The sequence below is a fragment of the Callospermophilus lateralis genome, unplaced genomic scaffold (genome assembly GCF_048772815.1).
Source record: "Callospermophilus lateralis isolate mCalLat2 unplaced genomic scaffold, mCalLat2.hap1 Scaffold_1036, whole genome shotgun sequence".
Lineage (NCBI taxonomy): Eukaryota > Metazoa > Chordata > Mammalia > Rodentia > Sciuridae > Callospermophilus > Callospermophilus lateralis.
This window is the reverse complement of record NW_027510552.1, coordinates 527,334-540,625: the sequence shown is the minus strand read 5'-3', so window position 1 is coordinate 540,625 and position 13,292 is coordinate 527,334. Positions and strand designations below refer to the sequence as shown.

The 13,292-nt window shown below is 42.5% G+C and overlaps 1 pseudogene; it reads left to right on the top strand.

Moving 5' to 3' along the window:
• The first annotated feature begins 9,679 nt into the window (after window positions 1-9,679).
• On the top strand, window positions 9,680-12,474 carry LOC143387540 (arginine-glutamic acid dipeptide repeats protein pseudogene; annotated as a pseudogene).
• The last annotated feature ends 818 nt before the right edge of the window (window positions 12,475-13,292 follow it).

Sequence of the window (13,292 nt, the reverse complement as noted above, 5' to 3'; positions counted from 1 at the left end):
TTCCAGCTTTCTTTCCTATGAAACATAACAGAATGAGGTGATAGACAGGAACACTGGTGAGATAACAAAAGACAAACCAATTGTCCCTGAGGATATAAACCCACTACCATAGAAACCTAAGCCTCTATCTTCAAAAACTGAATTATCCTGTCTCGGTCAAAATGTTATCCAATGTTAACCCAAACCAAAATATCCCCTCCCAACTTTTCTTCTGTCAATAGGGCTGTGTTGCCTGAATCTTCATCATACATTTATTCATTTGTTTGTTTGTTTAGGCATAGAAGCAAGAACTTAGAGGGCTTTTCCCCTGAGCTACATCCCTAGCCCTTTTTATTTACTTTTTATTTTGAGACAGCATCTGGCTAAGTTGCTCAGGCTAGCCACAAATTTGTAATACTTCTTCATCGGCCTTTTGAGTCACTGAGATTACAGGGGTGTACCACCAGAGCTGTTGTCTTTGACTTTTAAATCACTGAGTCAAACTTGATTCTTTCTTCTTCATAAACTGCAAGCCTCTGGGTGTCCTACTTTGTTGTTTGGCTTCTTCCTTCTCAATAATACTGCCTCCATAACAGGTCAAGTTATGATTATCAAATTTGGGTTTTCTATATTTAGATGAATAGCTGGGTATGGTGGTACACACCTATAATCTCAGTGACTTAGGAGGCTGAGGAAGGAAAGTTTCAAGTTCAGGGACAGCCTCAGCAAATTAATGAGGCCCTAATCAACTTAGTGAGAAAGTATCCCAAAATACAAAAGGACAGGGTATGTAGCTCATGGTAAAGTGCCACTGGGTTCAATCCCCAGGAACCTCCTTCCCCAACAAAATCTATCCAAAATGTTGAAGTAACTTATACAATGTTATAGAACTGGGTGAGTGGCAGATTAATTGCAGAAGTTAACAGATTCCTCGATCTCGTTCTGAAAATTTTCTTCCCATGTCATATATTTTTTTTGTTTATTTTTCTTCATAGTACTAGGAATTGAAACATAAAGACCTCTACGAGCCCTTTATGTTTTTATTTTGAGAGAGTGTCACTAAATTGTTGAGGCTAGACTCCAACTTGAATCCTCTTGCCTCAGCCTCTGAGTAGCTGAAATTACAGGCATGAAAATTGTGCCTGGCTTCTTCTTACTTTTAACCTCTCTCTATATATATATTTAGGATAAAATCTAGACTAAAAATGATTTTGTGTTTTGGAAAATGATGTCTAGTATGGATGGATAAGGAATTTAGGAATATGATAATTTCACTAAAACAAAAAATAGATTGCTACAGAAAGTTCACTACAGAATGCCTGGTAGATACTTCTCTCATGAACACAAATGGTAATGGTGATCACAATGGTGCTGGGAGATCTCCCATCATGTCCACCATACTCACCTTGGGACCACTCATTCTTCAATTATTGACAAGTCCCATATCCCCAACTTTTTTTTTCTAAAAGTGATTTTATTCCAGGGAACCATTTAAATTCTACTAAGTTGGAATATTTGTCACTGAAGCCTGTATATAAAAACTTTATTTATTTCTTTTATTGATTGTTCAAAACATTACAGAGCTTTTGACATATCATATTTCATATATTAGATTCAAGTGGGTTATGAACTCCCACTTTTATCCCAAATACAGATTGCAGAATTACATCGGTTACACATCCACATTTTACATAATGCCATATTAGTGACTGTTGTATTCTGCTACCTTTCCTATCCTCAACTATCCCCACTCCCCTCCCCTCCCATCTTCTCTCTCTACCCCATCTACTGTAATTTATTTCTCTCCTTCTTTATTTTCCCATTCCCCTCACAACCTCTTATATGTAATTTTGTATAATAATGAGGGTCTCCTTCCATTTCCATGCAATTTCCCTTCTCTCTCCCTTTCCCTCCCACCTCATGTCTCTGTTTAATGTTAATCTTTTCTTCCTGCTCTTCCTCCCTGCTCTGTTCTTAGTTGCTCTCATTATATCAAAGAAGACATTTGGCATTTGTTTTTTAGAGATTGGCTAGCTTCACTTAGCATAATCTGCTCTAGTGTCATCCATTTCCCTGCAAATTCCATGATTTTGTCATTTTTTAGTGCTGCGTAATACTCCATGGTGTATAAATGCCACATTTTTTTTGTCCATTCATCTATTGAAGGGCATCTGGGTTGGTTCCACAGTCTAGCTATTGTGAATTGTGCTGCTATGAACAATGATGTGGCAGTATCCCTGTAGTATGCTCTTTTAAGGTCTTCAGGGATAGTCTGAGAAGGGCAATAGGTGGGTCAAATGGTGGTTCCATTCCCAGCTTTCCCAGGAATCCCCATACTGATTTCCAAATTGGCTGCACCAATTTGTAGTCCCACCAGCAATGTACAAGAGTAGCCTTTTCCCCACATCCTCACCAGCACTTGTTGTTGTCTGACTTCAGAATGACTGCCAATCTTACTGGAGTGAGATGGTATCTTAGCGTGGTTTTGATTTTCATTTCTCTGACTGCTAGAGAGGGTGAGCATTTTTTCATGTACTTCTTGATTGATTGTATGTCCTCCTCTGAGAAGTGTCTGTTCAGGTCCTTGGCCCATTTGTTGATTGGATTATTTGTTAATTTATTGTCTAATTTTTTGAGTTCTTTGTATACTCTGGATATTAGGGCTCTATCTGAAGTGTGAGGAGTAAAAATTTGTTCCCATGATGTAGGCTCCCTATTTACCTCTCTTATTGTTTCTCTTCCTGAGAAAAAACTTTTTAGTTTAAGTAAGTCCCATTTGTTGATTCTTGTTATTAACTCTTGTGCTATGGGTGTCCTATTAAGGAATTTGGAGCCCAACCCCACAATATGTAGATCGGAGCCAACTATTTCTTCTATCAGATGCAGAGTCTCTGATTTGATATCAAGCTCCTTGATCTATTTGAGTTAACTTTTGTGCATGGCAAGAGGAGGGACTTCAGTTTCATTTTGTTGCATATGGATTTCCAGTTTTCCCAACACCATTTGTTGAAGATACTATCCTTCCTCCATTGCATGCTTTTAGCCCCTTTATCAAATATAAGATAGTTGTAACTTTGTGGATTAGTCTCTGTGTCCTCTATTCTGTACCATGGGTCAACCTGCCTGTTTTGGTACCAGTACCATGCTCTTTTTGTTACTATTGCTCTGTAATATAGTTTGAAATCCGTATCGCTATACCACCTGATTCACACTTCCTGCTTAGAATTGTTTTTGCTCTTCTGGGTCTTTTATTTTTCCATATGAATTTTATGATTGCTTTATCTATTTCTACAAGAAATTCCATTGGAATTTTGATTGGCATTGCATTAAACCTATAGAGAACTTTTGGTAATATCACCATTTTGATGATGCTAGTTCTGCCTATCCATTAACAAGGTATATTTTTCCATCTTCTAAGATCTTCTTCTACTTCTCTTTTTAGGGTTCTGTAGTTTCAATTGTATAAATCTTTCACCTCTTTTGTTAGGTTGATTCCCAAGTATTTCATTTTTTTGAGGATATTGTAATTGGAGTGTTTTTTCTCATTTCCATTTCAGAAGTTTTGTCGCTGATATACAGAAATGCCTTTGATTCATGCGTGTTGATTTTATATCCTGTCACTTTGCTGAATTCATTTATTAGTTCTAGTAATTTTTTTGTAGACCCTTTTTGGTCTTCTAGGTATAGAATCATGTCATCTGCAAATAGTGATAATTTAAGTTCTTCTTTTACTATTTTTATGCCTTTAATTTCTTTTGTCTGTCTAATTGCTCTGGCCAGTGTTTCGAGAACTATATTGAATAGAAGTGGTGATAGAGGTCATCCCTGTCTTGTTCCAGATTTTAGAGGGAATGCTTTCAATTTTTCTCCATTCAGAATGACGCTAGCCTGAGGCTTAGCACAGATAGCTTTTACAATGTTGAGGTTAGTTCCTGTTATCCCTAGTTTTTCTAATGTTTTGAACATAAAGGGATGCTGTAGTTTGTCAAATCCTTTTTCTGTGTCTATCGAGATGATCATATGGTTCTTATCTTTAAGTCTATTGATGTGGTAAATAACACTTATTGATTTCCGCATATTGATCCATCCTTGTATGCCAGCGATGAATCCTACTTGATCATGGTGCACATTTTTTTTGATGTGATTTGTATCCGATTCACCAGAATTTTATTGAGGATTTTTGCATCTAGGTTCATTAGAGATATTGGTCTATAGTTTTCTTTCTTTGAGGTGTCTTTTTCTGGTTTCAGAATCAGGATGATGTTGGCCTCATAGAATGAATTTGGAAGAGCTCCCTCTTTTTCTATTTCCTGAAATAAATTGAAAAGTATTGGTATTAATTCTTCATTAAAGGTTTTGTAAAACTCTGCTGTATACCCATCTGGTCACGGGCTTTTCTTGGTTGGTAGTCTTTTGATTGCTTCTTCTATTTCATCCATTGATATTGGTCAGTTCAAATTGTGTGTATCCTCCTGACTCAGTCTGGGCAAATCATATGACTTAAGAAATTTATCAATGTCTTCACTATCTTCTATTTTATTGGAATATAGGTTTTCAAAATAATTTCTAATTGTCTTCTGTATTTCTGTAGCATCTGTTGTGATATTGTATTTTTCATCCCATATGTTAGTAATTTGAGTTTTCTCTCTTCTTCTCTTCATTAGCTTGGCTAAGGTTCTGTTGATCTTTTTATTTAATTATTAATTATTTCATTCAACAGGTTGTTCATTCCCTTGGTTTGAACCTCTATACCAGGTGACCAATGCAATGGGGGGTCCTGACTGGCTCTCTCAAGCCCCATTTCAATCCTGTGGCCACTGCCTATGAAGGCTCGGTTGGCGTTTACCTCCGTGGGTGCAGAAGGGCCAACCAGTTGTTTCAGCGGGGTTGTTTAGTGCTGAGTCACAGCAGTTTGTCTGTGAGAAGCAGGTGAACAGGAGCTTGAATTCAGCGGATCCGGGCTCGGTGTGTGTTCTGAGAGGCCCAGACTGTTTGCCCCAGATCCACGTCAGCTCAGCAATGCCTAGTGATGTTGAACAAACAGCATTTAGATGGTTTATGACTCCCTATGCCCGCACAGCTGAAGAAGTCAGAGACTTGATCTCTCCGCGCCTGCCGCCATGTTGGATCTCCCTATAAAAACTTTAAATAAGACATTATGTGCGTCAAATGGAAAATAAGACATAAGGACTATTAACTTGGGGTTATTATAAATAATAACAAGAGACAAAATGGATGAAAGGACAAGACAAAAGAGTGTTCCATTTTAAGATTATCCTTCTGGTATGTCTATTTGACAGAGCAGATAGTGAAGAGATCATAAGGATTTTGTATCTGCTGGGGGAGGAAGGATTATTGATATAAGACAAAAATTGCCAATTGTTGCTATACATACAAATCAAAGATTCATTAAAAAACTCCTTAAAATCTAACCAAGACTCCACACAAAGATACCGGCATACTATTAGCTTTTGAAAAATCTTTTCTATCATTCCAAACATATGAAATAAAAGTAACAGCAGAAAAAAATGTGGCAATCTAAATTATATGAATATTAAAAAATACAGTGAAGTAAATGTGAAACTAAATTAATATGAAGTTTATATTACTTGGTAGAGATCATGATTTATAAATATTATGTATTATCAGATGATGGCTTAAGGAAGAAAGTATTCACTGAAATGTTTAGATTTATACCAATCCATTTAACTGGAAAATTGCATGAGTCATATCTATATTTGATAGGAATGTTATGCTACTATAGAGTAATAAAGATATAAAATTATTTTTTTCAAAAACACGCAAACTCACTGAACTAACATTATAATAGATATTTAATATTCTAATAATTTAAATAGAGATAAATTAGAATTTTAACCAAACTTACAAATCAGATAAAAATTTATGGGATATCCTATTATGAACAACATTAGAAATGTTGACTAGGAAGTTGTCATCTGGTAGACACATCTAATTAAACAAATGTGCAACAATCCACATTTATATCTCTTCTTTCAGTTCTATCTCAATAATGACAGCATGAAGTTTACTAGCCAGTTTCCATCTGAAATGATGGAGACATTAAGTTTGGGAATTCTTTAGAAGCATCCATCCCAATTGTGCTACATAAGATTATTGTACAATTTTGTAGGTGGAGCTGTGAGGTAATAATGTCTGCCTTCCCAGGCCTTCCCAGCTGTGTTCAAGAACTAGTCTGCTAAGCATGGTAAAATATGTTTAGAGAAAAAAAGTATGTTCATTCTATTTTGTAAAACTGTATTAAACAAATTTATTAGGAGTTTTCAAGGAAATTTCTTGAGCAAACGAAGCATTAAGTGAATAGATATATATTAATATGGCTTTGTGGAAATTATCCTTCTAAGAGTTTTGTTTTTCTAGTTTCACCATGAATTCCTTCCAAGTGACAACTATTCAGTCCCCATAATACCTAGTAATGAGTTTCATAAGTCATTTTTAAAGGGTCATTAATATATTATCAAGCATTTATCAAATCATACAAACATTCCAGATGTCTATGTGTTTAAAACCACAACAATAAGAGAATGTCATAGAGGTGTTTTGTGAGCCTACTAGACAAATAGGACTCATTTATGTTAACTAATAAATGTAACTGTCCAGTTCCAAAAAATTGGACCTGCTCCAGACCATTTTTCTCTCCATATCTGAGGGTTTCACTGAGGGCTTTTTGAATGATTGCAGGTGTTAAATTTTGATAGGCACATACATCTCTGGATTTTTCAAGATTGTAAAAGAATAGAAGCCCATCTTTCCTGTTTTTCCATTTACAAATAAAAAATTTTAAACAATTATTTGAAAATCATGTATAGATTGTAAAGATATTAATTTTTACCCATTGCACAATTTTCTTTCTTCTAAACAATCTCCATTAAGAAGGCTAAATGTACATTTAGAAGGGGATGTACATTAAAAACATTTGTTCATGAATATCCCCACTACCTTCTTTCAATAGTCAACAACTAGTTGCAAGCATTCTAGATAACACATTTGAAAAAGCAGTTAATATGGCATTCCGACCTTGCATAACTTAGTATAATCTTATTATTTAGATATATTTGTGAGCAAACGTATGCATTTCATCAAAGGTTCTGAAAATCAAACTATAACCCCTAGAAGTCAGTGATTGCATGCAAAATACAAATTTCAAAATAATATTTTTGATCAATATTTTTTTGACTAATTTGCCCTTGCTTCAAATTTCTCAATCTTAGCTTAAAAATTACCCTGATTTTAAAGAAAATTCAATGAACTGATTGACCTATGATTTGTAAGAAAATTTCCTTTAAAGTGTTTGATTTTTCTTCCTGGTACATTTTTCTTGCAATAAACCATAGGAATACTTATTTCTATCATCTCCTATTTCTACTTTATACATGCAGGTATGTGGTTATGTGTGTATATATGTATGCACAGACATAAATCATAAATATATAAAATAGTTGGCAAACAGAAAGAGATTAATTTAGGGCCATGACAGAAAAATACTACTAGTCAAACTTAGGCTTTAACTCACTGCTTTAAACTCATTAAAATTCTTTCTTATGTAATTATTATTGCTAGTTATTATCTATAATCTTCAGATTATGCTAATCATTAGAAAAAACTTAGTTGTGAATATATATATATATATACTCCCTACCCCCCCACACACATATAATTTATTTCTTTGTTTCCTATTGAAATTCAATGAGAAAATATAAGCCTACTCTAATTTTCTTGCATTTCTACATTGCATCAACTTAGGTGAGAAGTCTGAGTAAATGCGGGACTCTATTTTAACAAACTTGGAAGACATCAAATTTGCTTCATTGTATTTTAATTTCATTGTAAATAGAAATCCATTATGCAGTGTACAAATGGGGATAGCACTAAGAGATTCATCTCAAGACTGCCCTAGGAGCACCTCTCCTCCCACCTAATTTTCCTAATTACTTTGCCTTCAATCTTTTACCCATCAGCCATCCTGCAGTAAAGCACTCCTTCCTACCCTCCCCAGTCATCCACTCCTCTCCCAGAACACTTAGGCTACCTAAGTTAACAAACACTTCCTGGAAAACTTGTCAAATTTTAAAAATAATAACACCTTCGTCTTCATAGAAATAGAACTTAGTGGGGGTAGGACTTAATGCAATAGTTGATGTGCAGAATTTTTCATTTAATAGAGTTTGTAATCACCATATGAGTAATGCTTTGGGATAAGTGCATAGAAACATTATTTATAGAAATAAAAAAATGAAATCTTTTCTAAATGTGAGTCTATGATTTCCCTTTCATCAGTAAGTCACTAAACTCACATGACATGTTTTTATTCCTTTAATTGCTAATGTAATATTAAATAAATTATGTTTATATTTGAGTTATCATCAAATGTAACCATCCAAGTGAAGATATACTGCCTACAAGTCTAAACCTTCACCTGAGATCTAGCTTCTTATGAGATGATGGAAGTATGTTTAAGTCAGCACCTATGATTTCATAGTCACCGCTATACTGGTACAGTGTTGAGATCTATATAACAACAATACTGGACCTGTGAGTTTTCTCTGGGAAAATTTGGGAACATAATAAAGTCTAACACATAAAGTAAGGAGAAGTTAGACAAGGAAGAGGACAGCATATTTGGAAAAAGTCTGGTGATTTTTTTACACATAGTTCACATGAAACAGGAAAATAAATCTTGACATAACTGTAGATTTCAAGAAAGAAAATAATGGGGTGAATTTGAAGCATAAAGGAAACATTGGAATACAGACTATGTTATAAAGTATAGATTAGTTTTAAAGGCAAAATGAAGACAATAGGAATTTTAAATAATGAGTGACATAATATATACTGCACCTATGTGTTGAATCACTCTTGAGTGGCATTGGTAGAAAAGGAAGACATGGAATTAAGGAGATCAAACTGTTAAAATAATCTGTAAAGAGTGAGAGAACATGTTTAATAAAAAAAGAAGGGTGGTGGTGGCGGCGTCAGCGGCAGCGGCAGCGGCAGCGGCCCCAGACCCGCGCCCCCCGCGCCCCCCGCGCCGCGCGCCGCCCGGCCCCTCCACGGTCACACGCCGAGCAGGCCGCAGCCGCCTCTGCCCTGCGCTTTGTGGAGCCTTGCGGAGTGACAGGCAGCGGCCCCTCGCCGCCCCCGGCCCCTGCGCTTACCTGTGGCTGCCGGGGTCGGCGGCGCAGGACCGGCTCTGAGCCCTGAGAAGCACTTCCTTAAGGGACTCAGGCAGTAAGGCAAGAACTTCTTCAGAATTAGAAAGGAGCTGCTTCCCAATAAGGAAACAGGGGAGCTGATCACCTTCTACTATTACTGGAAGAAAACCCCTGAAGCAGCCAGCTCCCGAGCCCATCGTCGGCACTGTAGGCAGGCTGTGTTCAGGAGGATCAAGACTCGCACTGCATCCACCCCAGTCAACACACCCTCCAGACCCCCGTCCAGTGAATTCTTGGACCTAAGCTCAGCCAGTGAGGATGACTTTGACAGTGAGGACAGTGAACAGGAGCTGAAGGGATACGCCTGCCGCCACTGCTTCACCACCACATCCAAAGATTGGCACCACGGGGGCCGGGAGAACATCCTGCTCTGCACTGAGTGCCACATCCACTTCAAGAAATACGGTGAGTTACCACCCATTGAGAAGCCCGTGGAACCCCCACCATTCATGTTCAAACCCGTCAAGGAGGAGGACGATGGGCTCAGCAGGAAGCATAGCATGAGGACGCGACGGAGTCGGGGCTCGATGTCTACACTATGCAGTGGTCGGAAGAAGCAGCCAGCCAGCCCTGATGGTCGTGCCTCGCCCATCAATGAAGACATTCGCTCCAGTGGCCCGAACTCTCCCAGCGCTGCCAGCACCTCCAGCAATGACAGCAAAGCAGAAACAGTGAAGAAGTCAGCCAAGAAGGTAAAGGAAGAAGCATCGTCCCCTCTGAAGAGTGCCAAGCGCCAGCGGGAAAAGGTGGCCTCTGACACGGAGGAGGCCGAGAGGACCAGCTCCAAGAAGACAAAAACACAGGAGATCAGCCGGCCTAATTCGCTCTCTGAGGGTGAGGGAGAGAGTTCAGACAGCCGCAGCGTCAATGATGAGGGCAGCAGTGACCCCAAAGACATCGACCAGGACAATCGCAGCACGTCCCCCAGCATCCCCAGCCCTCAGGACAATGATAGTGACTCGGACTCATCAGCCCAGCAGCAGATGCTGCAGGCTCAGCCTCCAGCCTTGCAGGCGCCTGGTGGGGCCACCCCCACAGCCCCTCCAGGAGCACCCCAGCTTCCTGCCACAGGACCCACACCCTCTGCCACTGCGCTTCCTCCACAGGGCTCCCCTGCAGCCTCGCAGCCTCCTAACCAGCCACAGGCTCCAGCAGCACCTGTGGCCCATGCCCACATCCAGCAGGCAACTTCCCTGCACCCGCCATGGCTGCCCTCACCACATCCCACACTGCAGCCTCTGATGGGCCGGCCGGCCAGGCCTCTGCACCACCTCATACCGAGCCCCCCCTGCACAGTCAGGGTCCGCCTGGCCCTCACAGCCTGCAGGCTGGATCCCTATTACAGCACCCAGGCCCTCCTCAGCTTTTTGGCCTCCCTCCTCAGGCCTCCCAAGGACAAACGCCTCTGGGGACCTCCCCAGCAGCAGCTCACCCTCACACCACCCTGCAGCTCCCAGCCTCTCAGTCAGCACTGCAACCTCAGCAGCCCCCAAGGGAACAGCCTCTGCCATCAGCACCCTTGGCCATGCCTCACATCAAGCCCCCACCTACCACACCCATCCCCTAGCTTCCAGCCCCACAGGCCCACAAGCACCCACCTCACCTGTCAGGGCCCTCACCCTTCTCTTTGAATGCCAACATGCCACCACCACCGGCTCTGAAGCCCCTCAGCTCCTTGTCCACACACCACCCAACCTCAGCCCACCCCCCCCACCCCTGCAGCTCATGCCTCAGAGCCAGCCCTTGCCCTCTTCTCCTGCCCAGCCCCCTGGGCTGACCCAGAGCCAGAGCTTGCCCCCTCCTGCTGCTGCTCACCCCCCTGCCAGCCTCCACCAGGTGGCCACCCAGCCCCCTTTGCTCAGCATCCCTTTTTCCCTGGAGGCCCTCCTCCCATTACCCCACCTACCTGCCCCACCACCTCAACCCCACCTGCAGGACCCAGTACGTCCACCCAGCCACCCTGCCCTGCTACAGTTTCTTCAGGAGGCAGTGTGCCAGGAGGGGCGCCCTGCTCACTTCCCACTGTCCAGATCAAAGAGGAGGCTCTCAATGATGCTGAGGAGCCTGAGAGCCCCCCACCTCCCCCAAGAAGTCCGTCCCCTGAGCCCACTGTGGTGGACACCCCCAGCCATGCCAGCCAGTCTGCCAGGTTCTACAAACACCTGGACCGAGGTTACAATTCATGTGCATGGACAGACTTGTACTTCATGCCCCTGGCTGGGTCCAAACTGGCCAAGAAGAGGGAGGAGGCCATCGAGAAGGCCAAGAGGGAGGCTGAACAGAAAGCCCGGGAGGAGCGTGAGCGGGAGAAGGAGAAAGAGAAGGAGCGAGAGCGCGAGCGGGAATGGGAGCGGGAGGCGGAGCGAGCTGCTAAGGCACCCAACTCAGCACATGAAAGCCGCCTTGGTGACCCCCAGCTCAGCCGTCCTGGCCACATGCGGCCCTCCTTTGAACCACCACCGACTACCATAGCTGCGGACCCCCATACATTGGTCCCCGACACACCTGCTCTCCGGACACTGAGCGAGTATGCTCGCCCCCACTTGATGTCACCCACCAACCGCAACCACCCCTTCTACATGCCCCTCAACCCTACTGACCCGCTGCTGGCCTACCACATGCCCGGCCTCTACAATGTGGACCCCACCATCCGGGAGCGCGAGCTCCGGGAGCGGGAAATCCGGGAGCGCGAGTTGTGTGAGAGAATGAAGCCAGGCTTTGAGGTGAAGCCCGCAGAGCTGGACCCCTTGCACCCTGCCACCAACCCCATGGAGCACGTCCCCCGGCACAGTGCCCTCACCATCCCCCCTGCTGCCTGTCCCCACCCTTTTGCCTGTTTCCACCCCGGCCTGAACCCGTTGGAGCCGGAGAGACTGGCCCTGGCAGGCCCCCAGCTGCGGCCCGAGATGAGCTACCCTGACAGATTGGCAGCCGAGAGCATCCATGCTGAGCGCATGGCATCACTGACCAGCGACCCCCTGGCACGACTTCAGATGTTCAATGTGACTCCACACCATCACCAGCACTCACACATCCACTCCCACCTCCACCTCCACCAGCAGGACCCCCTCCACCAAGTTTCGGCAGGTCCAGTTCACCCCCTGGTTGACCCCCTGACTGCTGGCCCTCACCTGGCTGGTTTCCCCTACCGCCCCCCCCCCCCCGCACCCTCCCCAACCCCCTGCTGGGACAGTCTCCCCATGAGCATGAGATGCTGTGCCATCTAGTGTTTGGCACCCCCTAACTTACTGAGTCCTGGACTGGACTGAGCGTCCAGAGAGCTTCCCTGCAGTCCTGGGGTTTGGCTTTAGTTTTCTTCCCTTGATTTCTCAGTAGGTGCTAGAATCCGTTCACACCATTCACTGTGTGCAGACACGATGGACACGTGGGTGCCAGAACCCATGGAGCTTGCAGACAGGTGGCATATGAGTTTGGAATCCAAGAGCTATAATTTTTAAAAAATCTTTTATTTTAATACATTGTAGGAAATTTTCATAATTTGAGAAAGCTCTGCAGCATGGCTTTTTATGTCTGTAAATAAATAATTTTAGAACAGCCTTTTTTTCCTTCCACAAACTACTATTCTGATCTATTTTTTTCCAGCCATGTCACTAATTGTGAATTCCTACCAGCAATTGACAGAATACAGAGTTGATTTTTTAAAAAAAGTTATATATAATTATCCCTTTAATTAATGGGAGCAGATGGGTGTTAACTAATTACAAACAGGCAGAAGCTTGGACTAGGTTTGGTCACAGCAGTGAGCGTCCAGGGGTTTGCAGGGACAATGTTACAGACTATTTTGCTGCTTTGATTTTCACTTCCGTCTTTTTCCCGCAGGTGCTTTGCCAGCGGCGCAGATGTCTGACAGCGAGCCTCTTTCATTGTGTACAGGAGTGTGGGAGTTCTGTGTTGGCTTTCTGTTCCCTGGTGTCATCATTGTCCAGTCTCTGTGGGATAGAAAGCACATGTTTACATGTGTCCGATGGTAGATTTCCTTACAGAGTTCTATGCACACACATTTGTTTTGGATAAATTGCCTTTTTAATACTTTGAAGATTA